Raw genomic sequence first — 21,177 nt, 5'->3', positions numbered from 1 at the left:
TGGATCTGCTTGGTTTGTTTCCTCAAGCCTGTGAAGAAAAAGAGAAAGCTGCAATTGCTCCATTAAGTCATGAGATGTTGTATAAATGCAGATCATGGCTTCGCACTGGCCCGTTTTTTGGCATTGCGTGGCTTGAGGCGCTGTGGCTTAGTTGGTTAAAGCGCCTGTCTAGTAAACAGGAGATCCTGAGTTCGAATCTCAGCAGTGCCTTTCTTTTCTTTTTTTTCTCCTCAATTTTTGCAATTCTAGTCCAAGAAGGAGACCTTCGCGCGTAGCTGACATGGAACTTGTCTTCCACCCGGCCCTAGGGTACTCTGAGCAGGGGAAACTGTATGGATACTGGCTAAACGCCCAAAAGATGGAAATGTCATTGTCTTCTTAACAGGATAGCATGGAACACCACGCATGACAAATTAAAGAGGCAAAGCAAAGCCCTCACTTGGGGTTGTGTTTGTTCGACCTTACTAACTATGCACCTATGATGAAGGATTGATTTGTCACATGCTGCATCCTTCACGATTGCTGATGGTGAACATCTATGGTTGGGGCATCCACTTCCCGTGCTGACGATAAAGAAAGAGCAAAGCAAGTTCCCGCCTTGGAAAAAGCAGAAGAAACCGACGAGGATGGGATTCGAACCCATGCATGCAGAGCACAATGGATTAGCAGTCCATCGCCTTAACCACTCGGCCACCTCGTCGACAGAAGACGTCCCTCTTCTGGTGACAGATGCCGAAAGCAATCTGAAGAAGTCTTTGGCTGAATTTTCATTGAAGGCGGTACATCAGCCGCTGCCCGTGGCCCGTTTTACCGGCTTTCCCAGGCTTGAGCATGTGGCGCTGTGGCTTAGTTGGTTAAAGCGCCTGTCTTGTAAACAGGAGATCCTGAGTTCGAATCTCAGCAGTGCCTTCCATTCTTTGCAGTTTTTGCCATTTTATTCTTAAAAGGCGATGCTCGCCCATAGCGGACCCCAAACTTGTCTGCCCCTAGGGTACTCCCAGCAAGGGAAAAAAAGTCCGCATAATGGCTAAACACCCAAGAGCAGGCAATGGTTTTGGCTTCCTTACAGGATAGCAAGAAGCACCATTGCTTTAACCACGCGGCCACTTCGTCTACATCAAGTGATTTCACCTGCTGCTAGATTGTGAAAACCATTGGAACAAGGCTTTGGCTGCTTTAGCATTGAATGCAGTGTCTATCAGGCACTGGCTGAGTGAAGCTTAACTCCTCTGCTACACTATTTAAATCTTTTTCAAAGATGAACCAATGCATAGGGCATAACGATTGACCCACCCTAATTCTTACTCCTGTCGATGATGGTGCTTTCCTGGTATTCCTTCAATCTATTTATTCCGTCGTATGCATTCAGAAGAAAACAGGGCGCTCTCCATGCTTGTGCTAAGCCGTGGATCAGTTGCTTATGGAACCAACAATCTCTAGCCTACTACGTCATTCTCTTCTGTCTGCATTGGATCTGCTTGGTTTGTTTCCTCAAGCCTGTGAAGAAAAAGAGAAAGCTGCAATTGCTCCATTAAGTCATGAGATGTTGTATAAATGCAGATCATGGCTTCGCACTGGCCCGTTTTTTGGCATTGCGTGGCTTGAGGCGCTGTGGCTTAGTTGGTTAAAGCGCCTGTCTAGTAAACAGGAGATCCTGAGTTCGAATCTCAGCAGTGCCTTTCTTTTCTTTTTTTTCTCCTCAATTTTTGCAATTCTAGTCCAAGAAGGAGACCTTCGCGCGTAGCTGACATGGAACTTGTCTTCCACCCGGCCCTAGGGTACTCTGAGCAGGGGAAACTGTATGGATACTGGCTAAACGCCCAAAAGATGGAAATGTCATTGTCTTCTTAACAGGATAGCATGGAACACCACGCATGACAAATTAAAGAGGCAAAGCAAAGCCCTCACTTGGGGTTGTGTTTGTTCGACCTTACTAACTATGCACCTATGATGAAGGATTGATTTGTCACATGCTGCATCCTTCACGATTGCTGATGGTGAACATCTATGGTTGGGGCATCCACTTCCCGTGCTGACGATAAAGAAAGAGCAAAGCAAGTTCCCGCCTTGGAAAAAGCAGAAGAAACCGACGAGGATGGGATTCGAACCCATGCATGCAGAGCACAATGGATTAGCAGTCCATCGCCTTAACCACTCGGCCACCTCGTCGACAGAAGACGTCCCTCTTCTGGTGACAGATGCCGAAAGCAATCTGAAGAAGTCTTTGGCTGAATTTTCATTGAAGGCGGTACATCAGCCGCTGCCCGTGGCCCGTTTTACCGGCTTTCCCAGGCTTGAGCATGTGGCGCTGTGGCTTAGTTGGTTAAAGCGCCTGTCTTGTAAACAGGAGATCCTGAGTTCGAATCTCAGCAGTGCCTTCCATTCTTTGCAGTTTTTGCCATTTTATTCTTAAAAGGCGATGCTCGCCCATAGCGGACCCCAAACTTGTCTGCCCCTAGGGTACTCCCAGCAAGGGAAAAAAAGTCCGCATAATGGCTAAACACCCAAGAGCAGGCAATGGTTTTGGCTTCCTTACAGGATAGCAAGAAGCACCATTGCTTTAACCACGCGGCCACTTCGTCTACATCAAGTGATTTCACCTGCTGCTAGATTGTGAAAACCATTGGAACAAGGCTTTGGCTGCTTTAGCATTGAATGCAGTGTCTATCAGGCACTGGCTGAGTGAAGCTTAACTCCTCTGCTACACTATTTAAATCTTTTTCAAAGATGAACCAATGCATAGGGCATAACGATTGACCCACCCTAATTCTTACTCCTGTCGATGATGGTGCTTTCCTGGTATTCCTTCAATCTATTTATTCCGTCGTATGCATTCAGAAGAAAACAGGGCGCTCTCCATGCTTGTGCTAAGCCGTGGATCAGTTGCTTATGGAACCAACAATCTCTAGCCTACTACGTCATTCTCTTCTGTCTGCATTGGATCTGCTTGGTTTGTTTCCTCAAGCCTGTGAAGAAAAAGAGAAAGCTGCAATTGCTCCATTAAGTCATGAGATGTTGTATAAATGCAGATCATGGCTTCGCACTGGCCCGTTTTTTGGCATTGCGTGGCTTGAGGCGCTGTGGCTTAGTTGGTCAAAGCGCCTGTCTAGTAAACAGGAGATCCTGAGTTCGAATCTCAGCAGTGCCTTTCTTTTCTTTTTTTTCTCCTCAATTTTTGCAATTCTAGTCCAAGAAGGAGACCTTCGCGCGTAGCTGACATGGAACTTGTCTTCCACCCGGCCCTAGGGTACTCTGAGCAGGGGAAACTGTATGGATACTGGCTAAACGCCCAAAAGATGGAAATGTCATTGTCTTCTTAACAGGATAGCATGGAACACCACGCATGACAAATTAAAGAGGCAAAGCAAAGCCCTCACTTGGGGTTGTGTTTGTTCGACCTTACTAACTATGCACCTATGATGAAGGATTGATTTGTCACATGCTGCATCCTTCACGATTGCTGATGGTGAACATCTATGGTTGGGGCATCCACTTCCCGTGCTGACGATAAAGAAAGAGCAAAGCAAGTTCCCGCCTTGGAAAAAGCAGAAGAAACCGACGAGGATGGGATTCGAACCCATGCATGCAGAGCACAATGGATTAGCAGTCCATCGCCTTAACCACTCGGCCACCTCGTCGACAGAAGACGTCCCTCTTCTGGTGACAGATGCCGAAAGCAATCTGAAGAAGTCTTTGGCTGAATTTTCATTGAAGGCGGTACATCAGCCGCTGCCCGTGGCCCGTTTTACCGGCTTTCCCAGGCTTGAGCATGTGGCGCTGTGGCTTAGTTGGTTAAAGCGCCTGTCTTGTAAACAGGAGATCCTGAGTTCGAATCTCAGCAGTGCCTTCCATTCTTTGCAGTTTTTGCCATTTTATTCTTAAAAGGCGATGCTCGCCCATAGCGGACCCCAAACTTGTCTGCCCCTAGGGTACTCCCAGCAAGGGAAAAAAAGTCCGCATAATGGCTAAACACCCAAGAGCAGGCAATGGTTTTGGCTTCCTTACAGGATAGCAAGAAGCACCATTGCTTTAACCACGCGGCCACTTCGTCTACATCAAGTGATTTCACCTGCTGCTAGATTGTGAAAACCATTGGAACAAGGCTTTGGCTGCTTTAGCATTGAATGCAGTGTCTATCAGGCACTGGCTGAGTGAAGCTTAACTCCTCTGCTACACTATTTAAATCTTTTTCAAAGATGAACCAATGCATAGGGCATAACGATTGACCCACCCTAATTCTTACTCCTGTCGATGATGGTGCTTTCCTGGTATTCCTTCAATCTATTTATTCCGTCGTATGCATTCAGAAGAAAACAGGGCGCTCTCCATGCTTGTGCTAAGCCGTGGATCAGTTGCTTATGGAACCAACAATCTCTAGCCTACTACGTCATTCTCTTCTGTCTGCATTGGATCTGCTTGGTTTGTTTCCTCAAGCCTGTGAAGAAAAAGAGAAAGCTGCAATTGCTCCATTAAGTCATGAGATGTTGTATAAATGCAGATCATGGCTTCGCACTGGCCCGTTTTTTGGCATTGCGTGGCTTGAGGCGCTGTGGCTTAGTTGGTTAAAGCGCCTGTCTAGTAAACAGGAGATCCTGAGTTCGAATCTCAGCAGTGCCTTTCTTTTCTTTTTTTTCTCCTCAATTTTTGCAATTCTAGTCCAAGAAGGAGACCTTCGCGCGTAGCTGACATGGAACTTGTCTTCCACCCGGCCCTAGGGTACTCTGAGCAGGGGAAACTGTATGGATACTGGCTAAACGCCCAAAAGATGGAAATGTCATTGTCTTCTTAACAGGATAGCATGGAACACCACGCATGACAAATTAAAGAGGCAAAGCAAAGCCCTCACTTGGGGTTGTGTTTGTTCGACCTTACTAACTATGCACCTATGATGAAGGATTGATTTGTCACATGCTGCATCCTTCACGATTGCTGATGGTGAACATCTATGGTTGGGGCATCCACTTCCCGTGCTGACGATAAAGAAAGAGCAAAGCAAGTTCCCCGCCTTGGAAAAAGCAGAAGAAACCGACGAGGATGGGATTCGAACCCATGCATGCAGAGCACAATGGATTAGCAGTCCATCGCCTTAACCACTCGGCCACCTCGTCGACAGAAGACGTCCCTCTTCTGGTGACAGATGCCGAAAGCAATCTGAAGAAGTCTTTGGCTGAATTTTCATTGAAGGCGGTACATCAGCCGCTGCCCGTGGCCCGTTTTACCGGCTTTCCCAGGCTTGAGCATGTGGCGCTGTGGCTTAGTTGGTTAAAGCGCCTGTCTTGTAAACAGGAGATCCTGAGTTCGAATCTCAGCAGTGCCTTCCATTCTTTGCAGTTTTTGCCATTTTATTCTTAAAAGGCGATGCTCGCCCATAGCGGACCCCAAACTTGTCTGCCCCTAGGGTACTCCCAGCAAGGGAAAAAAAGTCCGCATAATGGCTAAACACCCAAGAGCAGGCAATGGTTTTGGCTTCCTTACAGGATAGCAAGAAGCACCATTGCTTTAACCACGCGGCCACTTCGTCTACATCAAGTGATTTCACCTGCTGCTAGATTGTGAAAACCATTGGAACAAGGCTTTGGCTGCTTTAGCATTGAATGCAGTGTCTATCAGGCACTGGCTGAGTGAAGCTTAACTCCTCTGCTACACTATTTAAATCTTTTTCAAAGATGAACCAATGCATAGGGCATAACGATTGACCCACCCTAATTCTTACTCCTGTCGATGATGGTGCTTTCCTGGTATTCCTTCAATCTATTTATTCCGTCGTATGCATTCAGAAGAAAACAGGGCGCTCTCCATGCTTGTGCTAAGCCGTGGATCAGTTGCTTATGGAACCAACAATCTCTAGCCTACTACGTCATTCTCTTCTGTCTGCATTGGATCTGCTTGGTTTGTTTCCTCAAGCCTGTGAAGAAAAAGAGAAAGCTGCAATTGCTCCATTAAGTCATGAGATGTTGTATAAATGCAGATCATGGCTTCGCACTGGCCCGTTTTTTTGGCATTGCGTGGCTTGAGGCGCTGTGGCTTAGTTGGTCAAAGCGCCTGTCTAGTAAACAGGAGATCCTGAGTTCGAATCTCAGCAGTGCCTTTCTTTTCTTTTTTTTCTCCTCAATTTTTGCAATTCTAGTCCAAGAAGGAGACCTTCGCGCGTAGCTGACATGGAACTTGTCTTCCACCCGGCCCTAGGGTACTCTGAGCAGGGGAAACTGTATGGATACTGGCTAAACGCCCAAAAGATGGAAATGTCATTGTCTTCTTAACAGGATAGCATGGAACACCACGCATGACAAATTAAAGAGGCAAAGCAAAGCCCTCACTTGGGGTTGTGTTTGTTCGACCTTACTAACTATGCACCTATGATGAAGGATTGATTTGTCACATGCTGCATCCTTCACGATTGCTGATGGTGAACATCTATGGTTGGGGCATCCACTTCCCGTGCTGACGATAAAGAAAGAGCAAAGCAAGTTCCCGCCTTGGAAAAAGCAGAAGAAACCGACGAGGATGGGATTCGAACCCATGCATGCAGAGCACAATGGATTAGCAGTCCATCGCCTTAACCACTCGGCCACCTCGTCGACAGAAGACGTCCCTCTTCTGGTGACAGATGCCGAAAGCAATCTGAAGAAGTCTTTGGCTGAATTTTCATTGAAGGCGGTACATCAGCCGCTGCCCGTGGCCCGTTTTACCGGCTTTCCCAGGCTTGAGCATGTGGCGCTGTGGCTTAGTTGGTTAAAGCGCCTGTCTTGTAAACAGGAGATCCTGAGTTCGAATCTCAGCAGTGCCTTCCATTCTTTGCAGTTTTTGCCATTTTATTCTTAAAAGGCGATGCTCGCCCATAGCGGACCCCAAACTTGTCTGCCCCTAGGGTACTCCCAGCAAGGGAAAAAAAGTCCGCATAATGGCTAAACACCCAAGAGCAGGCAATGGTTTTGGCTTCCTTACAGGATAGCAAGAAGCACCATTGCTTTAACCACGCGGCCACTTCGTCTACATCAAGTGATTTCACCTGCTGCTAGATTGTGAAAACCATTGGAACAAGGCTTTGGCTGCTTTAGCATTGAATGCAGTGTCTATCAGGCACTGGCTGAGTGAAGCTTAACTCCTCTGCTACACTATTTAAATCTTTTTCAAAGATGAACCAATGCATAGGGCATAACGATTGACCCACCCTAATTCTTACTCCTGTCGATGATGGTGCTTTCCTGGTATTCCTTCAATCTATTTATTCCGTCGTATGCATTCAGAAGAAAACAGGGCGCTCTCCATGCTTGTGCTAAGCCGTGGATCAGTTGCTTATGGAACCAACAATCTCTAGCCTACTACGTCATTCTCTTCTGTCTGCATTGGATCTGCTTGGTTTGTTTCCTCAAGCCTGTGAAGAAAAAGAGAAAGCTGCAATTGCTCCATTAAGTCATGAGATGTTGTATAAATGCAGATCATGGCTTCGCACTGGCCCGTTTTTTGGCATTGCGTGGCTTGAGGCGCTGTGGCTTAGTTGGTTAAAGCGCCTGTCTAGTAAACAGGAGATCCTGAGTTCGAATCTCAGCAGTGCCTTTCTTTTCTTTTTTTTCTCCTCAATTTTTGCAATTCTAGTCCAAGAAGGAGACCTTCGCGCGTAGCTGACATGGAACTTGTCTTCCACCCGGCCCTAGGGTACTCTGAGCAGGGGAAACTGTATGGATACTGGCTAAACGCCCAAAAGATGGAAATGTCATTGTCTTCTTAACAGGATAGCATGGAACACCACGCATGACAAATTAAAGAGGCAAAGCAAAGCCCTCACTTGGGGTTGTGTTTGTTCGACCTTACTAACTATGCACCTATGATGAAGGATTGATTTGTCACATGCTGCATCCTTCACGATTGCTGATGGTGAACATCTATGGTTGGGGCATCCACTTCCCGTGCTGACGATAAAGAAAGAGCAAAGCAAGTTCCCGCCTTGGAAAAAGCAGAAGAAACCGACGAGGATGGGATTCGAACCCATGCATGCAGAGCACAATGGATTAGCAGTCCATCGCCTTAACCACTCGGCCACCTCGTCGACAGAAGACGTCCCTCTTCTGGTGACAGATGCCGAAAGCAATCTGAAGAAGTCTTTGGCTGAATTTTCATTGAAGGCGGTACATCAGCCGCTGCCCGTGGCCCGTTTTACCGGCTTTCCCAGGCTTGAGCATGTGGCGCTGTGGCTTAGTTGGTTAAAGCGCCTGTCTTGTAAACAGGAGATCCTGAGTTCGAATCTCAGCAGTGCCTTCCATTCTTTGCAGTTTTTGCCATTTTATTCTTAAAAGGCGATGCTCGCCCATAGCGGACCCCAAACTTGTCTGCCCCTAGGGTACTCCCAGCAAGGGAAAAAAAGTCCGCATAATGGCTAAACACCCAAGAGCAGGCAATGGTTTTGGCTTCCTTACAGGATAGCAAGAAGCACCATTGCTTTAACCACGCGGCCACTTCGTCTACATCAAGTGATTTCACCTGCTGCTAGATTGTGAAAACCATTGGAACAAGGCTTTGGCTGCTTTAGCATTGAATGCAGTGTCTATCAGGCACTGGCTGAGTGAAGCTTAACTCCTCTGCTACACTATTTAAATCTTTTTCAAAGATGAACCAATGCATAGGGCATAACGATTGACCCACCCTAATTCTTACTCCTGTCGATGATGGTGCTTTCCTGGTATTCCTTCAATCTATTTATTCCGTCGTATGCATTCAGAAGAAAACAGGGCGCTCTCCATGCTTGTGCTAAGCCGTGGATCAGTTGCTTATGGAACCAACAATCTCTAGCCTACTACGTCATTCTCTTCTGTCTGCATTGGATCTGCTTGGTTTGTTTCCTCAAGCCTGTGAAGAAAAAGAGAAAGCTGCAATTGCTCCATTAAGTCATGAGATGTTGTATAAATGCAGATCATGGCTTCGCACTGGCCCGTTTTTTGGCATTGCGTGGCTTGAGGCGCTGTGGCTTAGTTGGTTAAAGCGCCTGTCTAGTAAACAGGAGATCCTGAGTTCGAATCTCAGCAGTGCCTTTCTTTTCTTTTTTTTCTCCTCAATTTTTGCAATTCTAGTCCAAGAAGGAGACCTTCGCGCGTAGCTGACATGGAACTTGTCTTCCACCCGGCCCTAGGGTACTCTGAGCAGGGGAAACTGTATGGATACTGGCTAAACGCCCAAAAGATGGAAATGTCATTGTCTTCTTAACAGGATAGCATGGAACACCACGCATGACAAATTAAAGAGGCAAAGCAAAGCCCTCACTTGGGGTTGTGTTTGTTCGACCTTACTAACTATGCACCTATGATGAAGGATTGATTTGTCACATGCTGCATCCTTCACGATTGCTGATGGTGAACATCTATGGTTGGGGCATCCACTTCCCGTGCTGACGATAAAGAAAGAGCAAAGCAAGTTCCCGCCTTGGAAAAAGCAGAAGAAACCGACGAGGATGGGATTCGAACCCATGCATGCAGAGCACAATGGATTAGCAGTCCATCGCCTTAACCACTCGGCCACCTCGTCGACAGAAGACGTCCCTCTTCTGGTGACAGATGCCGAAAGCAATCTGAAGAAGTCTTTGGCTGAATTTTCATTGAAGGCGGTACATCAGCCGCTGCCCGTGGCCCGTTTTACCGGCTTTCCCAGGCTTGAGCATGTGGCGCTGTGGCTTAGTTGGTTAAAGCGCCTGTCTTGTAAACAGGAGATCCTGAGTTCGAATCTCAGCAGTGCCTTCCATTCTTTGCAGTTTTTGCCATTTTATTCTTAAAAGGCGATGCTCGCCCATAGCGGACCCCAAACTTGTCTGCCCCTAGGGTACTCCCAGCAAGGGAAAAAAAGTCCGCATAATGGCTAAACACCCAAGAGCAGGCAATGGTTTTGGCTTCCTTACAGGATAGCAAGAAGCACCATTGCTTTAACCACGCGGCCACTTCGTCTACATCAAGTGATTTCACCTGCTGCTAGATTGTGAAAACCATTGGAACAAGGCTTTGGCTGCTTTAGCATTGAATGCAGTGTCTATCAGGCACTGGCTGAGTGAAGCTTAACTCCTCTGCTACACTATTTAAATCTTTTTCAAAGATGAACCAATGCATAGGGCATAACGATTGACCCACCCTAATTCTTACTCCTGTCGATGATGGTGCTTTCCTGGTATTCCTTCAATCTATTTATTCCGTCGTATGCATTCAGAAGAAAACAGGGCGCTCTCCATGCTTGTGCTAAGCCGTGGATCAGTTGCTTATGGAACCAACAATCTCTAGCCTACTACGTCATTCTCTTCTGTCTGCATTGGATCTGCTTGGTTTGTTTCCTCAAGCCTGTGAAGAAAAAGAGAAAGCTGCAATTGCTCCATTAAGTCATGAGATGTTGTATAAATGCAGATCATGGCTTCGCACTGGCCCGTTTTTTGGCATTGCGTGGCTTGAGGCGCTGTGGCTTAGTTGGTCAAAGCGCCTGTCTAGTAAACAGGAGATCCTGAGTTCGAATCTCAGCAGTGCCTTTCTTTTCTTTTTTTTCTCCTCAATTTTTGCAATTCTAGTCCAAGAAGGAGACCTTCGCGCGTAGCTGACATGGAACTTGTCTTCCACCCGGCCCTAGGGTACTCTGAGCAGGGGAAACTGTATGGATACTGGCTAAACGCCCAAAAGATGGAAATGTCATTGTCTTCTTAACAGGATAGCATGGAACACCACGCATGACAAATTAAAGAGGCAAAGCAAAGCCCTCACTTGGGGTTGTGTTTGTTCGACCTTACTAACTATGCACCTATGATGAAGGATTGATTTGTCACATGCTGCATCCTTCACGATTGCTGATGGTGAACATCTATGGTTGGGGCATCCACTTCCCGTGCTGACGATAAAGAAAGAGCAAAGCAAGTTCCCGCCTTGGAAAAAGCAGAAGAAACCGACGAGGATGGGATTCGAACCCATGCATGCAGAGCACAATGGATTAGCAGTCCATCGCCTTAACCACTCGGCCACCTCGTCGACAGAAGACGTCCCTCTTCTGGTGACAGATGCCGAAAGCAATCTGAAGAAGTCTTTGGCTGAATTTTCATTGAAGGCGGTACATCAGCCGCTGCCCGTGGCCCGTTTTACCGGCTTTCCCAGGCTTGAGCATGTGGCGCTGTGGCTTAGTTGGTTAAAGCGCCTGTCTTGTAAACAGGAGATCCTGAGTTCGAATCTCAGCAGTGCCTTCCATTCTTTGCAGTTTTTGCCATTTTATTCTTAAAAGGCGATGCTCGCCCATAGCGGACCCCAAACTTGTCTGCCCCTAGGGTACTCCCAGCAAGGGAAAAAAAGTCCGCATAATGGCTAAACACCCAAGAGCAGGCAATGGTTTTGGCTTCCTTACAGGATAGCAAGAAGCACCATTGCTTTAACCACGCGGCCACTTCGTCTACATCAAGTGATTTCACCTGCTGCTAGATTGTGAAAACCATTGGAACAAGGCTTTGGCTGCTTTAGCATTGAATGCAGTGTCTATCAGGCACTGGCTGAGTGAAGCTTAACTCCTCTGCTACACTATTTAAATCTTTTTCAAAGATGAACCAATGCATAGGGCATAACGATTGACCCACCCTAATTCTTACTCCTGTCGATGATGGTGCTTTCCTGGTATTCCTTCAATCTATTTATTCCGTCGTATGCATTCAGAAGAAAACAGGGCGCTCTCCATGCTTGTGCTAAGCCGTGGATCAGTTGCTTATGGAACCAACAATCTCTAGCCTACTACGTCATTCTCTTCTGTCTGCATTGGATCTGCTTGGTTTGTTTCCTCAAGCCTGTGAAGAAAAAGAGAAAGCTGCAATTGCTCCATTAAGTCATGAGATGTTGTATAAATGCAGATCATGGCTTCGCACTGGCCCGTTTTTTGGCATTGCGTGGCTTGAGGCGCTGTGGCTTAGTTGGTTAAAGCGCCTGTCTAGTAAACAGGAGATCCTGAGTTCGAATCTCAGCAGTGCCTTTCTTTTCTTTTTTTTCTCCTCAATTTTTGCAATTCTAGTCCAAGAAGGAGACCTTCGCGCGTAGCTGACATGGAACTTGTCTTCCACCCGGCCCTAGGGTACTCTGAGCAGGGGAAACTGTATGGATACTGGCTAAACGCCCAAAAGATGGAAATGTCATTGTCTTCTTAACAGGATAGCATGGAACACCACGCATGACAAATTAAAGAGGCAAAGCAAAGCCCTCACTTGGGGTTGTGTTTGTTCGACCTTACTAACTATGCACCTATGATGAAGGATTGATTTGTCACATGCTGCATCCTTCACGATTGCTGATGGTGAACATCTATGGTTGGGGCATCCACTTCCCGTGCTGACGATAAAGAAAGAGCAAAGCAAGTTCCCGCCTTGGAAAAAGCAGAAGAAACCGACGAGGATGGGATTCGAACCCATGCATGCAGAGCACAATGGATTAGCAGTCCATCGCCTTAACCACTCGGCCACCTCGTCGACAGAAGACGTCCCTCTTCTGGTGACAGATGCCGAAAGCAATCTGAAGAAGTCTTTGGCTGAATTTTCATTGAAGGCGGTACATCAGCCGCTGCCCGTGGCCCCTTTTTACCGGCTTTCCCAGGCTTGAGCATGTGGCGCTGTGGCTTAGTTGGTTAAAGCGCCTGTCTTGTAAACAGGAGATCCTGAGTTCGAATCTCAGCAGTGCCTTCCATTCTTTGCAGTTTTTGCCATTTTATTCTTAAAAGGCGATGCTCGCCCATAGCGGACCCCAAACTTGTCTGCCCCTAGGGTACTCCCAGCAAGGGAAAAAAAGTCCGCATAATGGCTAAACACCCAAGAGCAGGCAATGGTTTTGGCTTCCTTACAGGATAGCAAGAAGCACCATTGCTTTAACCACGCGGCCACTTCGTCTACATCAAGTGATTTCACCTGCTGCTAGATTGTGAAAAACCATTGGAACAAGGCTTTGGCTGCTTTAGCATTGAATGCAGTGTCTATCAGGCACTGGCTGAGTGAAGCTTAACTCCTCTGCTACACTATTTAAATCTTTTTCAAAGATGAACCAATGCATAGGGCATAACGATTGACCCACCCTAATTCTTACTCCTGTCGATGATGGTGCTTTCCTGGTATTCCTTCAATCTATTTATTCCGTCGTATGCATTCAGAAGAAAACAGGGCGCTCTCCATGCTTGTGCTAAGCCGTGGATCAGTTGCTTATGGAACCAACAATCTCTAGCCTACTACGTCATTCTCTTCTGTCTGCATTGGATCTGCTTGGTTTGTTTCCTCAAGCCTGTGAAGAAAAGAGAAAGCTGCAATTGCTCCATTAAGTCATGAGATGTTGTATAAATGCAGATCATGGCTTCGCACTGGCCCGTTTTTTGGCATTGCGTGGCTTGAGGCGCTGTGGCTTAGTTGGTCAAAGCGCCTGTCTAGTAAACAGGAGATCCTGAGTTCGAATCTCAGCAGTGCCTTTCTTTTCTTTTTTTCTCCTCAATTTTTGCAATTCTAGTCCAAGAAGGAGACCTTCGCGCGTAGCTGACATGGAACTTGTCTTCCACCCGGCCCTAGGGTACTCTGAGCAGGGGAAACTGTATGGATACTGGCTAAACGCCCAAAAGATGGAAATGTCATTGTCTTCTTAACAGGATAGCATGGAACACCACGCATGACAAATTAAAGAGGCAAAGCAAAGCCCTCACTTGGGGTTGTGTTTGTTCGACCTTACTAACTATGCACCTATGATGAAGGATTGATTTGTCACATGCTGCATCCTTCACGATTGCTGATGGTGAACATCTATGGTTGGGGCATCCACTTCCCGTGCTGACGATAAAGAAAGAGCAAAGCAAGTTCCCGCCTTGGAAAAAGCAGAAGAAACCGACGAGGATGGGATTCGAACCCATGCATGCAGAGCACAATGGATTAGCAGTCCATCGCCTTAACCACTCGGCCACCTCGTCGACAGAAGACGTCCCTCTTCTGGTGACAGATGCCGAAAGCAATCTGAAGAAGTCTTTGGCTGAATTTTCATTGAAGGCGGTACATCAGCCGCTGCCCGTGGCCCGTTTTACCGGCTTTCCCAGGCTTGAGCATGTGGCGCTGTGGCTTAGTTGGTTAAAGCGCCTGTCTTGTAAACAGGAGATCCTGAGTTCGAATCTCAGCAGTGCCTTCCATTCTTTGCAGTTTTTGCCATTTTATTCTTAAAAGGCGATGCTCGCCCATAGCGGACCCCAAACTTGTCTGCCCCTAGGGTACTCCCAGCAAGGGAAAAAAAGTCCGCATAATGGCTAAACACCCAAGAGCAGGCAATGGTTTTGGCTTCCTTACAGGATAGCAAGAAGCACCATTGCTTTAACCACGCGGCCACTTCGTCTACATCAAGTGATTTCACCTGCTGCTAGATTGTGAAAACCATTGGAACAAGGCTTTGGCTGCTTTAGCATTGAATGCAGTGTCTATCAGGCACTGGCTGAGTGAAGCTTAACTCCTCTGCTACACTATTTAAATCTTTTTCAAAGATGAACCAATGCATAGGGCATAACGATTGACCCACCCTAATTCTTACTCCTGTCGATGATGGTGCTTTCCTGGTATTCCTTCAATCTATTTATTCCGTCGTATGCATTCAGAAGAAAACAGGGCGCTCTCCATGCTTGTGCTAAGCCGTGGATCAGTTGCTTATGGAACCAACAATCTCTAGCCTACTACGTCATTCTCTTCTGTCTGCATTGGATCTGCTTGGTTTGTTTCCTCAAGCCTGTGAAGAAAAAGAGAAAGCTGCAATTGCTCCATTAAGTCATGAGATGTTGTATAAATGCAGATCATGGCTTCGCACTGGCCCGTTTTTTTGGCATTGCGTGGCTTGAGGCGCTGTGGCTTAGTTGGTTAAAGCGCCTGTCTAGTAAACAGGAGATCCTGAGTTCGAATCTCAGCAGTGCCTTTCTTTTCTTTTTTTTCTCCTCAATTTTTGCAATTCTAGTCCAAGAAGGAGACCTTCGCGCGTAGCTGACATGGAACTTGTCTTCCACCCGGCCCTAGGGTACTCTGAGCAGGGGAAACTGTATGGATACTGGCTAAACGCCCAAAAGATGGAAATGTCATTGTCTTCTTAACAGGATAGCATGAAACACCACGCATGACAAATTAAAGAGGCAAAGCAAAGCCCTCACTTGGGGTTGTGTTTGTTCGACCTTACTAACTATGCACCTATGATGAAGGATTGATTTGTCACATGCTGCATCCTTCACGATTGCTGATGGTGAACATCTATGGTTGGGGCATCCACTTCCCGTGCTGACGATAAAGAAAGAGCAAAGCAAGTTCCCGCCTTGGAAAAAGCAGAAGAAACCGACGAGGATGGGATTCGAACCCATGCATGCAGAGCACAATGGATTAGCAGTCCATCGCCTTAACCACTCGGCCACCTCGTCGACAGAAGACGTCCCTCTTCTGGTGACAGATGCCGAAAGCAATCTGAAGAAGTCTTTGGCTGAATTTTCATTGAAGGCGGTACATCAGCCGCTGCCCGTGGCCCGTTTTACCGGCTTTCCCAGGCTTGAGCATGTGGCGCTGTGGCTTAGTTGGTTAAAGCGCCTGTCTTGTAAACAGGAGATCCTGAGTTCGAATCTCAGCAGTGCCTTCCATTCTTTGCAGTTTTTGCCATTTTATTCTTAAAAGGCGATGCTCGCCCATAGCGGACCCCAAACTTGTCTGCCCCTAGGGTACTCCCAGCAAGGGAAAAAAAGTCCGCATAATGGCTAAACACCCAAGAGCAGGCAATGGTTTTGGCTTCCTTACAGGATAGCAAGAAGCACCATTGCTTTAACCACGCGGCCACTTCGTCTACATCAAGTGATTTCACCTGCTGCTAGATTGTGAAAACCATTGGAACAAGGCTTTGGCTGCTTTAGCATTGAATGCAGTGTCTATCAGGCACTGGCTGAGTGAAGCTTAACTCCTCTGCTACACTATTTAAATCTTTTTCAAAGATGAACCAATGCATAGGGCATAACGATTGACCCACCCTAATTCTTACTCCTGTCGATGATGGTGCTTTCCTGGTATTCCTTCAATCTATTTATTCCGTCGTATGCATTCAGAAGAAAACAGGGCGCTCTCCATGCTTGTGCTAAGCCGTGGATCAGTTGCTTATGGAACCAAACAATCTCTAGCCTACTACGTCATTCTCTTCTGTCTGCATTGGATCTGCTTGGTTTGTTTCCTCAAGCCTGTGAAGAAAAAGAGAAAGCTGCAATTGCTCCATTAAGTCATGAGATGTTGTATAAATGCAGATCATGGCTTCGCACTGGCCCGTTTTTTGGCATTGCGTGGCTTGAGGCGCTGTGGCTTAGTTGGTCAAAGCGCCTGTCTAGTAAACAGGAGATCCTGAGTTCGAATCTCAGCAGTGCCTTTCTTTTCTTTTTTTTCTCCTCAATTTTTGCAATTCTAGTCCAAGAAGGAGACCTTCGCGCGTAGCTGACATGGAACTTGTCTTCCACCCGGCCCTAGGGTACTCTGAGCAGGGGAAACTGTATGGATACTGGCTAACGCCCAAAAGATGGAAATGTCATTGTCTTCTTAACAGGATAGCATGGAACACCACGCATGACAAATTAAAGAGGCAAAGCAAAGCCCTCACTTGGGGTTGTGTTTGTTCGACCTTACTAACTATGCACCTATGATGAAGGATTGATTTGTCACATGCTGCATCCTTCACGATTGCTGATGGTGAACATCTATGGTTGGGGCATCCACTTCCCGTGCTGACGATAAAGAAAGAGCAAAGCAAGTTCCCGCCTTGGAAAAAGCAGAAGAAACCGACGAGGATGGGATTCGAACCCATGCATGCAGAGCACAATGGATTAGCAGTCCATCGCCTTAACCACTCGGCCACCTCGTCGACAGAAGACGTCCCTCTTCTGGTGACAGATGCCGAAAGCAATCTGAAGAAGTCTTTGGCTGAATTTTCATTGAAGGCGGTACATCAGCCGCTGCCCGTGGCCCGTTTTACCGGCTTTCCCAGGCTTGAGCATGTGGCGCTGTGGCTTAGTTGGTTAAAGCGCCTGTCTTGTAAACAGGAGATCCTGAGTTCGAATCTCAGCAGTGCCTTCCATTCTTTGCAGTTTTTGCCATTTTATTCTTAAAAGGCGATGCTCGCCCATAGCGGACCCCAAACTTGTCTGCCCCTAGGGTACTCCCAGCAAGGGAAAAAAAAGTCCGCATAATGGCTAAACACCCAAGAGCAGGCAATGGTTTTGGCTTCCTTACAGGATAGCAAGAAGCACCATTGCTTTAACCACGCGGCCACTTCGTCTACATCAAGTGATTTCACCTGCTGCTAGATTGTGAAAACCATTGGAACAAGGCTTTGGCTGCTTTAGCATTGAATGCAGTGTCTATCAGGCACTGGCTGAGTGAAGCTTAACTCCTCTGCTACACTATTTAAATCTTTTTCAAAGATGAACCAATGCATAGGGCATAACGATTGACCCACCCTAATTCTTACTCCTGTCGATGATGGTGCTTTCCTGGTATTCCTTCAATCTATTTATTCCGTCGTATGCATTCAGAAGAAAACAGGGCGCTCTCCATGCTTGTGCTAAGCCGTGGATCAGTTGCTTATGGAACCAACAATCTCTAGCCTACTACGTCATTCTCTTCTGTCTGCATTGGATCTGCTTGGTTTGTTTCCTCAAGCCTGTGAAGAAAAAGAGAAAGCTGCAATTGCTCCATTAAGTCATGAGATGTTGTATAAATGCAGATCATGGCTTCGCACTGGCCCGTTTTTTGGCATTGCGTGGCTTGGGGCGCTGTGGCTTAGTTGGTTAAAGCGCCTGTCTAGTAAACAGGAGATCCTGAGTTCGAATCTCAGCAGTGCCTTTCTTTTCTTTTTTTTCTCCTCAATTTTTGCAATTCTAGTCCAAGAAGGAGACCTTCGCGCGTAGCTGACATGGAACTTGTCTTCCACCCGGCCCTAGGGTACTCTGAGCAGGGGAAACTGTATGGATACTGGCTAAACGCCCAAAAGATGGAAATGTCATTGTCTTCTTAACAGGATAGCATGGAACACCACGCATGACAAATTAAAGAGGCAAAGCAAAGCCCTCACTTGGGGTTGTGTTTGTTCGACCTTACTAACTATGCACCTATGATGAAGGATTGATTTGTCACATGCTGCATCCTTCACGATTGCTGATGGTGAACATCTATGGTTGGGGCATCCACTTCCCGTGCTGACGATAAAGAAAGAGCAAAGCAAGTTCCCGCCTTGGAAAAAGCAGAAGAAACCGACGAGGATGGGATTCGAACCCATGCATGCAGAGCACAATGGATTAGCAGTCCATCGCCTTAACCACTCGGCCACCTCGTCGACAGAAGACGTCCCTCTTCTGGTGACAGATGCCGAAAGCAATCTGAAGAAGTCTTTGGCTGAATTTTCATTGAAGGCGGTACATCAGCCGCTGCCCGTGGCCCGTTTTACCGGCTTTCCCAGGCTTGAGCATGTGGCGCTGTGGCTTAGTTGGTTAAAGCGCCTGTCTTGTAAACAGGAGATCCTGAGTTCGAATCTCAGCAGTGCCTTCCATTCTTTGCAGTTTTTGCCATTTTATTCTTAAAAGGCGATGCTCGCCCATAGCGGACCCCAAACTTGTCTGCCCCTAGGGTACTCCCAGCAAGGGAAAAAAAGTCCGCATAATGGCTAAACACCCAAGAGCAGGCAATGGTTTTGGCTTCCTTACAGGATAGCAAGAAGCACCATTGCTTTAACCACGCGGCCACTTCGTCTACATCAAGTGATTTCACCTGCTGCTAGATTGTGAAAACCATTGGAACAAGGCTTTGGCTGCTTTAGCATTGAATGCAGTGTCTATCAGGCACTGGCTGAGTGAAGCTTAACTCCTCTACTACACTATTTAAATCTTTTTCAAAGATGAACCAATGCATAGGGCATAACGATTGACCCACCCTAATTCTTACTCCTGTCGATGATGGTGCTTTCCTGGTATTCCTTCAATCTATTTATTCCGTCGTATGCATTCAGAAGAAAACAGGGCGCTCTCCATGCTTGTGCTAAGCCGTGGATCAGTTGCTTATGGAACCAACAATCTCTAGCCTACTACGTCATTCTCTTCTGTCTGCATTGGATCTGCTTGGTTTGTTTCCTCAAGCCTGTGAAGAAAAAGAGAAAGCTGCAATTGCTCCATTAAGTCATGAGATGTTGTATAAATGCAGATCATGGCTTCGCACTGGCCCGTTTTTTGGCATTGCGTGGCTTGAGGCGCTGTGGCTTAGTTGGTTAAAGCGCCTGTCTAGTAAACAGGAGATCCTGAGTTCGAATCTCAGCAGTGCCTTTCTTTTCTTTTTTTCTCCTCAATTTTTGCAATTCTAGTCCAAGAAGGAGACCATCGCGCGTAGCTGACATGGAACTTGTCTTCCACCCGGCCCTAGGGTACTCTGAGCAGGGGAAACTGTATGGATACTGGCTAAACGCCCAAAAGATGGAAATGTCATTGTCTTCTTAACAGGATAGCATGGAACACCACGCATGACAAATTAAAGAGGCAAAGCAAAGCCCTCACTTGGGGTTGTGTTTGTTCGACCTTACTAACTATGCACCTATGATGAAGGATTGATTTGTCACATGCTGCATCCTTCACGATTGCTGATGGTGAACATCTATGGTTGGGGCATCCACTTCCCGTGCTGACGATAAAGAAAGAGCAAAGCAAGTTCCCGCCTTGGAAAAAGCAGAAGAAACCGACGAGGATGGGATTCGAACCCATGCATGCAGAGCACAATGGATTAGCAGTCCATCGCCTTAACCACTCGGCCACCTCGTCGACAGAAGACGTCCCTCTTCTGGTGACAGATGCCGAAAGCAATCTGAAGAAGTCTTTGGCTGAATTTTCATTGAAGGCGGTACATCAGCCGCTGCCCGTGGCCCGTTTTACCGGCTTTCCCAGGCTTGAGCATGTGGCGCTGTGGCTTAGTTGGTTAAAGCGCCTGTCTTGTAAACAGGAGATCCTGAGTTCGAATCTCAGCAGTGCCTTCCATTCTTTGCAGTTTTTGCCATTTTATTCTTAAAAGGCGATGCTCGCCCATAGCGGACCCCAAACTTGTCTGCCCCTAGGGTACTCCCAGCAAGGGAAAAAAAGTCTGCATAATGGCTAAACACCCAAGAGCAGGCAATGGTTTTGGCTTCCTTACAGGATAGCAAGAAGCACCATTGCTTTAACCACGCGGCCACTTCGTCTACATCAAGTGATTTCACCTGCTGCTAGATTGTGAAAAACCATTGGAACAAGGCTTTGGCTGCTTTAGCATTGAATGCAGTGTCTATCAGGCACTGGCTGAGTGAAGCTTAACTCCTCTGCTACACTATTTAAATCTTTTTCAAAGATGAACCAATGCATAGGGCATAACGATTGACCCACCCTAATTCTTACTCCTGTCGATGATGGTGCTTTCCTGGTATTCCTTCAATCTATTTATTCCGTCGTATGCATTCAGAAGAAAACAGGGCGCTCTCCATGCTTGTGCTAAGCCGTGGATCAGTTGCTTATGGAACCAACAATCTCTAGCCTACTACGTCATTCTCTTCTGTCTGCATTGGATCTGCTTGGTTTGTTTCCTCAAGCCTGTGAAGAAAAAGAGAAAGCTGCAATTGCTCCATTAAGTCATGAGATGTTGTATAAATGCAGATCATGGCTTCGCACTGGCCCGTTTTCTGGTATTGCGTGGCTTGAGGCGCTGTGGCTTAGTTGGTTAAAGCGCCTGTCTAGTAAACAGGAGATCCTGAGTTCGAATCTCAGCAGTGCCTTTCTTTTCTTTTTTTTCTCCTCAATTTTTGCAATTCTAGTCCAAGAAGGAGACCTTCGCGCGTAGCTGACATGGAACTTGTCTTCCACCCGGCCCTAGGGTACTCTGAGCAGGGGAAACTGTATGGATACTGGCTAAACGCCCAAAAGATGGAAATGTCATTGTCTTCTTAACAGGATAGCATGGAACACCACGCATGACAAATTAAAGAGGCAAAGCAAAGCCCTCACTTGGGGTTGTGTTTGTTCGACCTTACTAACTATGCACCTATGATGAAGGATTGATTTGTCACATGCTGCATCCTTCACGATTGCTGATGGTGAACATCTATGGTTGGGGCATCCACTTCCCGTGCTGACGATAAAGAAAGAGCAAAGCAAGTTCCCGCCTTGGAAAAA

At 46.9% G+C, this 21,177-nt stretch overlaps 43 non-coding genes across 43 annotated transcripts; 29 read left to right on the top strand and 14 right to left on the bottom strand.

Moving 5' to 3' along the window:
• The first annotated feature begins 136 nt into the window (after positions 1-136).
• On the top strand, positions 137-210 carry TRNAT-AGU (transfer RNA threonine (anticodon AGU)). Its single transcript has one exon. It is a non-coding gene; the product is annotated as a tRNA-Thr (tRNA).
• Positions 211-618: 408 nt separating this feature from the next.
• Positions 619-700, bottom strand: TRNAS-GCU (transfer RNA serine (anticodon GCU)). Its single transcript has one exon. It is a non-coding gene; the product is annotated as a tRNA-Ser (tRNA).
• Positions 701-835: 135 nt separating this feature from the next.
• TRNAT-UGU (transfer RNA threonine (anticodon UGU)) lies at positions 836-909 on the top strand. Its single transcript has one exon. It is a non-coding gene; the product is annotated as a tRNA-Thr (tRNA).
• A 696-nt stretch (positions 910-1,605) lies between these two features.
• Positions 1,606-1,679, top strand: TRNAT-AGU (transfer RNA threonine (anticodon AGU)). Its single transcript has one exon. It is a non-coding gene; the product is annotated as a tRNA-Thr (tRNA).
• A 408-nt stretch (positions 1,680-2,087) lies between these two features.
• TRNAS-GCU (transfer RNA serine (anticodon GCU)) lies at positions 2,088-2,169 on the bottom strand. Its single transcript has one exon. It is a non-coding gene; the product is annotated as a tRNA-Ser (tRNA).
• Positions 2,170-2,304: 135 nt separating this feature from the next.
• TRNAT-UGU (transfer RNA threonine (anticodon UGU)) lies at positions 2,305-2,378 on the top strand. Its single transcript has one exon. It is a non-coding gene; the product is annotated as a tRNA-Thr (tRNA).
• Positions 2,379-3,074: 696 nt separating this feature from the next.
• On the top strand, positions 3,075-3,148 carry TRNAT-AGU (transfer RNA threonine (anticodon AGU)). The gene has a single exon. It is a non-coding gene; the product is annotated as a tRNA-Thr (tRNA).
• A 408-nt stretch (positions 3,149-3,556) lies between these two features.
• On the bottom strand, positions 3,557-3,638 carry TRNAS-GCU (transfer RNA serine (anticodon GCU)). Its single transcript has one exon. It is a non-coding gene; the product is annotated as a tRNA-Ser (tRNA).
• Positions 3,639-3,773: 135 nt separating this feature from the next.
• Positions 3,774-3,847, top strand: TRNAT-UGU (transfer RNA threonine (anticodon UGU)). The gene has a single exon. It is a non-coding gene; the product is annotated as a tRNA-Thr (tRNA).
• Positions 3,848-4,543: 696 nt separating this feature from the next.
• Positions 4,544-4,617, top strand: TRNAT-AGU (transfer RNA threonine (anticodon AGU)). Its single transcript has one exon. It is a non-coding gene; the product is annotated as a tRNA-Thr (tRNA).
• Positions 4,618-5,026: 409 nt separating this feature from the next.
• Positions 5,027-5,108, bottom strand: TRNAS-GCU (transfer RNA serine (anticodon GCU)). The gene has a single exon. It is a non-coding gene; the product is annotated as a tRNA-Ser (tRNA).
• Positions 5,109-5,243: 135 nt separating this feature from the next.
• Positions 5,244-5,317, top strand: TRNAT-UGU (transfer RNA threonine (anticodon UGU)). Its single transcript has one exon. It is a non-coding gene; the product is annotated as a tRNA-Thr (tRNA).
• A 697-nt stretch (positions 5,318-6,014) lies between these two features.
• On the top strand, positions 6,015-6,088 carry TRNAT-AGU (transfer RNA threonine (anticodon AGU)). The gene has a single exon. It is a non-coding gene; the product is annotated as a tRNA-Thr (tRNA).
• A 408-nt stretch (positions 6,089-6,496) lies between these two features.
• Positions 6,497-6,578, bottom strand: TRNAS-GCU (transfer RNA serine (anticodon GCU)). The gene has a single exon. It is a non-coding gene; the product is annotated as a tRNA-Ser (tRNA).
• A 135-nt stretch (positions 6,579-6,713) lies between these two features.
• Positions 6,714-6,787, top strand: TRNAT-UGU (transfer RNA threonine (anticodon UGU)). Its single transcript has one exon. It is a non-coding gene; the product is annotated as a tRNA-Thr (tRNA).
• A 696-nt stretch (positions 6,788-7,483) lies between these two features.
• On the top strand, positions 7,484-7,557 carry TRNAT-AGU (transfer RNA threonine (anticodon AGU)). Its single transcript has one exon. It is a non-coding gene; the product is annotated as a tRNA-Thr (tRNA).
• A 408-nt stretch (positions 7,558-7,965) lies between these two features.
• On the bottom strand, positions 7,966-8,047 carry TRNAS-GCU (transfer RNA serine (anticodon GCU)). Its single transcript has one exon. It is a non-coding gene; the product is annotated as a tRNA-Ser (tRNA).
• Positions 8,048-8,182: 135 nt separating this feature from the next.
• Positions 8,183-8,256, top strand: TRNAT-UGU (transfer RNA threonine (anticodon UGU)). The gene has a single exon. It is a non-coding gene; the product is annotated as a tRNA-Thr (tRNA).
• Positions 8,257-8,952: 696 nt separating this feature from the next.
• On the top strand, positions 8,953-9,026 carry TRNAT-AGU (transfer RNA threonine (anticodon AGU)). The gene has a single exon. It is a non-coding gene; the product is annotated as a tRNA-Thr (tRNA).
• Positions 9,027-9,434: 408 nt separating this feature from the next.
• On the bottom strand, positions 9,435-9,516 carry TRNAS-GCU (transfer RNA serine (anticodon GCU)). Its single transcript has one exon. It is a non-coding gene; the product is annotated as a tRNA-Ser (tRNA).
• A 135-nt stretch (positions 9,517-9,651) lies between these two features.
• TRNAT-UGU (transfer RNA threonine (anticodon UGU)) lies at positions 9,652-9,725 on the top strand. Its single transcript has one exon. It is a non-coding gene; the product is annotated as a tRNA-Thr (tRNA).
• Positions 9,726-10,421: 696 nt separating this feature from the next.
• Positions 10,422-10,495, top strand: TRNAT-AGU (transfer RNA threonine (anticodon AGU)). Its single transcript has one exon. It is a non-coding gene; the product is annotated as a tRNA-Thr (tRNA).
• A 408-nt stretch (positions 10,496-10,903) lies between these two features.
• TRNAS-GCU (transfer RNA serine (anticodon GCU)) lies at positions 10,904-10,985 on the bottom strand. Its single transcript has one exon. It is a non-coding gene; the product is annotated as a tRNA-Ser (tRNA).
• Positions 10,986-11,120: 135 nt separating this feature from the next.
• TRNAT-UGU (transfer RNA threonine (anticodon UGU)) lies at positions 11,121-11,194 on the top strand. Its single transcript has one exon. It is a non-coding gene; the product is annotated as a tRNA-Thr (tRNA).
• A 696-nt stretch (positions 11,195-11,890) lies between these two features.
• Positions 11,891-11,964, top strand: TRNAT-AGU (transfer RNA threonine (anticodon AGU)). The gene has a single exon. It is a non-coding gene; the product is annotated as a tRNA-Thr (tRNA).
• Positions 11,965-12,372: 408 nt separating this feature from the next.
• Positions 12,373-12,454, bottom strand: TRNAS-GCU (transfer RNA serine (anticodon GCU)). Its single transcript has one exon. It is a non-coding gene; the product is annotated as a tRNA-Ser (tRNA).
• A 136-nt stretch (positions 12,455-12,590) lies between these two features.
• TRNAT-UGU (transfer RNA threonine (anticodon UGU)) lies at positions 12,591-12,664 on the top strand. Its single transcript has one exon. It is a non-coding gene; the product is annotated as a tRNA-Thr (tRNA).
• Positions 12,665-13,360: 696 nt separating this feature from the next.
• TRNAT-AGU (transfer RNA threonine (anticodon AGU)) lies at positions 13,361-13,434 on the top strand. The gene has a single exon. It is a non-coding gene; the product is annotated as a tRNA-Thr (tRNA).
• Positions 13,435-13,841: 407 nt separating this feature from the next.
• On the bottom strand, positions 13,842-13,923 carry TRNAS-GCU (transfer RNA serine (anticodon GCU)). The gene has a single exon. It is a non-coding gene; the product is annotated as a tRNA-Ser (tRNA).
• Positions 13,924-14,058: 135 nt separating this feature from the next.
• On the top strand, positions 14,059-14,132 carry TRNAT-UGU (transfer RNA threonine (anticodon UGU)). The gene has a single exon. It is a non-coding gene; the product is annotated as a tRNA-Thr (tRNA).
• A 697-nt stretch (positions 14,133-14,829) lies between these two features.
• TRNAT-AGU (transfer RNA threonine (anticodon AGU)) lies at positions 14,830-14,903 on the top strand. The gene has a single exon. It is a non-coding gene; the product is annotated as a tRNA-Thr (tRNA).
• Positions 14,904-15,311: 408 nt separating this feature from the next.
• On the bottom strand, positions 15,312-15,393 carry TRNAS-GCU (transfer RNA serine (anticodon GCU)). Its single transcript has one exon. It is a non-coding gene; the product is annotated as a tRNA-Ser (tRNA).
• A 135-nt stretch (positions 15,394-15,528) lies between these two features.
• Positions 15,529-15,602, top strand: TRNAT-UGU (transfer RNA threonine (anticodon UGU)). Its single transcript has one exon. It is a non-coding gene; the product is annotated as a tRNA-Thr (tRNA).
• Positions 15,603-16,299: 697 nt separating this feature from the next.
• On the top strand, positions 16,300-16,373 carry TRNAT-AGU (transfer RNA threonine (anticodon AGU)). The gene has a single exon. It is a non-coding gene; the product is annotated as a tRNA-Thr (tRNA).
• A 407-nt stretch (positions 16,374-16,780) lies between these two features.
• TRNAS-GCU (transfer RNA serine (anticodon GCU)) lies at positions 16,781-16,862 on the bottom strand. Its single transcript has one exon. It is a non-coding gene; the product is annotated as a tRNA-Ser (tRNA).
• A 135-nt stretch (positions 16,863-16,997) lies between these two features.
• Positions 16,998-17,071, top strand: TRNAT-UGU (transfer RNA threonine (anticodon UGU)). The gene has a single exon. It is a non-coding gene; the product is annotated as a tRNA-Thr (tRNA).
• Positions 17,072-17,768: 697 nt separating this feature from the next.
• TRNAT-AGU (transfer RNA threonine (anticodon AGU)) lies at positions 17,769-17,842 on the top strand. Its single transcript has one exon. It is a non-coding gene; the product is annotated as a tRNA-Thr (tRNA).
• A 408-nt stretch (positions 17,843-18,250) lies between these two features.
• TRNAS-GCU (transfer RNA serine (anticodon GCU)) lies at positions 18,251-18,332 on the bottom strand. The gene has a single exon. It is a non-coding gene; the product is annotated as a tRNA-Ser (tRNA).
• Positions 18,333-18,467: 135 nt separating this feature from the next.
• TRNAT-UGU (transfer RNA threonine (anticodon UGU)) lies at positions 18,468-18,541 on the top strand. The gene has a single exon. It is a non-coding gene; the product is annotated as a tRNA-Thr (tRNA).
• Positions 18,542-19,237: 696 nt separating this feature from the next.
• On the top strand, positions 19,238-19,311 carry TRNAT-AGU (transfer RNA threonine (anticodon AGU)). The gene has a single exon. It is a non-coding gene; the product is annotated as a tRNA-Thr (tRNA).
• Positions 19,312-19,718: 407 nt separating this feature from the next.
• On the bottom strand, positions 19,719-19,800 carry TRNAS-GCU (transfer RNA serine (anticodon GCU)). The gene has a single exon. It is a non-coding gene; the product is annotated as a tRNA-Ser (tRNA).
• Positions 19,801-19,935: 135 nt separating this feature from the next.
• Positions 19,936-20,009, top strand: TRNAT-UGU (transfer RNA threonine (anticodon UGU)). The gene has a single exon. It is a non-coding gene; the product is annotated as a tRNA-Thr (tRNA).
• A 697-nt stretch (positions 20,010-20,706) lies between these two features.
• On the top strand, positions 20,707-20,780 carry TRNAT-AGU (transfer RNA threonine (anticodon AGU)). The gene has a single exon. It is a non-coding gene; the product is annotated as a tRNA-Thr (tRNA).
• Positions 20,781-21,177: the final 397 nt, after the last annotated feature.

The sequence above is a fragment of the Dendropsophus ebraccatus genome, unplaced genomic scaffold (genome assembly GCF_027789765.1).
Source record: "Dendropsophus ebraccatus isolate aDenEbr1 unplaced genomic scaffold, aDenEbr1.pat pat_scaffold_571_ctg1, whole genome shotgun sequence".
NCBI lineage: Eukaryota > Metazoa > Chordata > Amphibia > Anura > Hylidae > Dendropsophus > Dendropsophus ebraccatus.
Note: the sequence above shows the minus strand (reverse complement) of the source record. Positions and strands in the feature narration are given on the sequence as shown.